The sequence below is a fragment of the Triticum aestivum genome, chromosome 3D (genome assembly GCF_018294505.1).
Source record: "Triticum aestivum cultivar Chinese Spring chromosome 3D, IWGSC CS RefSeq v2.1, whole genome shotgun sequence".
Taxonomy (NCBI): domain Eukaryota; kingdom Viridiplantae; phylum Streptophyta; class Magnoliopsida; order Poales; family Poaceae; genus Triticum; species Triticum aestivum.
In genome coordinates, this window is record NC_057802.1 from 574,515,977 (window position 1) to 574,520,490 (window position 4,514).

A 4,514-nucleotide genomic window follows, 5' to 3' on the forward strand; every position below is an offset into this window, starting at 1 on the left:
TGACAACGACGACATACGTACATGGGAAAATAATATTATCGGGGAGGGGGTATATCGACCCCCCCCCCCTCATGTTGAAGTTATCGGGAGAGGGATATATCGACGATGACAGACCCGATAAAACATAAGAAAACAAAGAAGAAATAAAAAGAGGAGAAGAAGAAAGGAATAGAGGAGAAGATCGAAGAAAAAAAGAAGAAAAAAAAGAGGAGAAGAAGAAAGGAATAGAGGAGAGAAGAAGAAAAAATAGAATTTTTTCTATTTTTTCTTCTTCTCTTCTATTCCTTTCTTCTCCTCCTCTTCTTTTTCTTCTTTTTTCCTCTTCTTATTTATTTCTCCTGTTCTTCCTCTCCTCTTCTTCTCCTTTCTTCCTCTTCTTATTTTCCTTTTTCCTCTCATTCATAAAAAAATGTTCAAATAGAAAATTTCGAAAAAAAGTAAAGGTTTTGCCTAATGCATTGTCCATATGAATATACAAACATTTGCATATTCTACAATAATTAATATCACCAAAAAAATCTATGAACAGGAAAAAATCCTAACTTTTCTAAAAATCTATCTTTTGCATATATACATGAACATATATATACACAGAGAACATATATACATTTTTATAAAAATGCAAAAAAAGATCTAAAAAAGGACATATAAACAGATATACACACATACATATACATATAATCAGGAAAAAAACATCATATATATGTGCAGAAAAAACAGGGAGGAAGGGGGCAGTGCCGGCCCTGACCAAAGGATGAGAGGTGCGGCGTGGTCGGGGTAGGGGCAGAGGCACGGCGCGCGTCGGGGTAGAGGTGACGGCGGCGTGCTCGGGGCAGGGGCAGAGGCGACGGCGGCGTGGTCGAGGCAGGGCGAGGCAGAGGCGACGGCGGCGTGGTCGGGGCAGCTGGGGCGACGACGACGTGGTCGGGGCAGGGGCGCGCGGCGTGGTCGGGGCGGGCTGCCGGCGGCGTGCTCGGGGAAGGGGCGGCTGCTCGTCGACGAGGCAGCAGAGGGCGTCGACGGGGCGAGCTCGGGCAGCCTGGCAGCGTCGTCGGGGCGGGGGAACAGATGCAGAGATGAATCTCAAAAACGCTAAGTGCTTTCTGATATACTGAGAGCATTGGTACCGGTTCGTGGCACCAACCGGGACCAATGGCCCCCTTTAGTCCCGGTTGGTGCCACCAACCGGGACCAAAGGGTGGCATTGGTCCCGGTTCGTGCCACCAACCGGGACCAATGGCCTTGCACAGCGGCGTGGTGGTGGGAGTTTAGTCCCACCTCGCTAGCTGAGAGAGAGCCGCACATGTTTATAAGGTGCGGTGCGCCTGAGCTGTCGAGCTCCTCTCTAAAGCAGGCTTACGGGCCTAACCTCTCTGTACATGCCTGTGGGCCTACTGGGCCTTCTGCGGGCCTGAATCCTGGCCCATGGATGGGTTTCTAGTCGTATTCAGGCCGTGGTGGCCCAGTAGGTGGCATAATTTTTATTTTTTGCCTGTTTTTTTGTTTTCTTTTTTGCTTTATTTATTCTGTTTTGTTTCTACTTACAACAAAAAACTTATTTATTTTATTTTATTTTGTTTCTAATTACTTATTTATTTTACTTTATGATAATTCTTTTTGCTATTAAAGTTTCTAACAAAAAAAGTTCTTTATGAAAATTATTTTTGCTTTCAATGATTTTGAACAGAAAATACTTCGATAATTTTAGTTGCATCAATTTTATATAATTTTAGTTTCAATAATACTAGAGGTTGCTTATAATGTTTTGAACAGAAAATACTTTGATAATTTTAGTTTCATAAATTTTATTTATGTTATTAAAGTTTATTTTATTTTGTTTCTACTTATATATTTTATTAAAGTTTATATTATTTTGTTTCTAATTACTTATTTATTTTATTTGTTATTTTTCATGCACCATTTTTCATGCATTTACTGATTATTTTGAGCTATAAGACCCTAAAATTGAAAAGCATTTCAAATGAACTCTGAAAAGGTTGAAAGTTGGCATGGTATCATCATTTCATCCACATAGCATGTGCAAGAAAGTTGAGAGGGTTACGGCAAAAACTGGATGCACTTCGTGTACAAAACGGACAATCTCTTTCGAAGTATCAGGATTTCATACGGAAACTCGTCTGTTACAAAGGGATTTCATTTTTTAAAACTTATTTGAACTCCTGACTTTTTGTGTGTTCAAAATGCACCATTCAAAGCCACATCATCAATTTTCAACCCTTTCTGACTTCATTTGTTATTTTTCATGCATTTACTAATTATTTTGAGCTATAAGACCCTAAAATTGAAAAGCATTTCAAATGAACTCTGAAAAGGTTGAAAGTTGGCATGGTATCATCATTTCATCCACATAGCATGTGCAAGAAAGTTGAGAGGGTTACGGCAAAAACTAGATGCACTTCGTGTACAAAACGGACAATGGTATCATACTCGTCTGTTACAAAGTTGGCATGGTATCATCATAATAGTTGCGGGAGAAAGTCTTCACTTTTTCTTCGCTTGTGTCATTTGCTTATTGCGCCGTAACCATGGATAATCTTCATCGTTTATCAGGATGCTTGGGTCAGCCTTGACTTTGAAGGGAGGAATTTCATGAAACTTTTCATAATCTTCAGACATGTCTGTCTTGCCCTCCACTCCCACAATGTCCCTTTTTCCTGAAAGAACTATGTGGCGCTTTGGCTCATCGTATGATGTATTCGCTTCCTTATCTTTTCTTTTTCTCGGTCTGGTAGACATGTCCTTCACATAGATAACCTGTGCCACATCATTGGCTAGGACGAACGGTTCGTCAGTGTACCCAAGATTGTTCAGATCCACTGTTGTCATTCCGTACTGTGGGTCTACCTGTACCCCGCCTCCTGACAGATTGACCCATTTGCACTTAAACAAAGGGACCTTAAAATCATGTCCGTAGTCAAGTTCCCATATGTCCATTATGTAACCATAATATGTGTCCTTTCCCCTCTCGGTTGCTGCATCAAAGCGGACACCGCTGTTTTGGTTGGTGCTCTTTTGATCTTGGGCGATCGTGTAAAATGTATTCCCATTTATCTCGTATCCTTTGTAAGTCAATACAGTCGAAGATGGTCCCCTGGACAACGAGTACAACTCATCACAAACAGTGGTGTCACCTCTGAGACGTGTTTCCAACCAACTGCTGAAAGTCCTGATGTGTTCACATGTAATCCAGTCGTCACACTGCTCCGGGTGTTTGGAGCGCAGACTGTTCTTGTGTTCATCGACATACGGGGTCACCAAGGTAGAGTTCTGTAGAACTGTGTAGTGTGCTTGAGACCAAGAATATCCGTCCCTGCATATTATTGAGTCCCCTCCAAGCGTGCCTTTTCCAGTCAGTCTCCCCTCATACCGCGATTTAGGGAGACCTATCTTCTTAAGGCCAGGAATGAAGTCAACACAAAACCCAATGACATCCTCTGTTTGATGGCCCATGGAGATGCTTCCTTCTGGCCTAGCGCGGTTACGGACATATTTCTTTAGGACTCCCATGAACCTCTCAAAGGGGAACATATTGTGTAGAAATACGGGCCCCAGAATGACAATCTCGTCGACTAGATGAACTAGGACGTGCGTCATGATATTGAAGAAGGATGGTGGGAACACCAGCTCGAAACTGACAAGACATTGCGCCACATCACTCCTTAGCCTTGGTATGATTTCTGGATCGATCACCTTCTGAGAGATTGCATTGAGGAATGCACATAGCTTCACAATGGCTAATCGGACGTTTTCCGGTAGAAGCCCCCTCAATGCAACCGGAAGCAGTTGCGTCATAATCACGTGGCAGTCATGAGACTTTAGGTTCTGGAACTTTTTCTCTGGCATATTTATTATTCCCTTTATATTCGACGAGAAGCCAGTCGGGACCTTCATACTGAGCAGGCATTCAAAGAAGATTTCTTTCTCTTCTTTCGTAAGAGCGTAGCTGGCAGGACCTTCATACTGCTTCGGAGGCATGCCGTCTTTTTCGTGCAAACGTTGCAGGTCCTCCCGTGCCTCAGGTGTATCTTTTGTCTTCCCATACACGCCCAAGAAGCCTAGCAGGTTCACGCAAAGGTTCTTCGTCACGTGCATCACGTCGATTGAAGAGCGGACCTCTAGCTCTTTCCAGTAGGGTAGGTCCCAAATATAGATTTCTTCTTCCACATGGGTGCGTGTCCTCAGCGTCATTCGGAACAGCTAGTCCGCCGGGACCCTTTCCAAAGATTACGTGTAAATCATTGACCATAGCAAGTACGTGATCACCGGTACGCATGGCGGGCTTCTTCCGGTGATCTGCCTCGCCTTTGAAATGCTTGCCTTTCTTTCGACATTGATGGTTGGTCGGAAGAAATCGACGATGGCCCAGGTACACATTCTTCCTGCATTTGTCCAGGTATATACTTTCAGTGTCATCTAAACAGTGCGTGCATGCGTGGTATCCCTTGTTTGTCTGTCCTGAAAGGTTACTGAGAGCGGGCCAATCGTTGATGGTT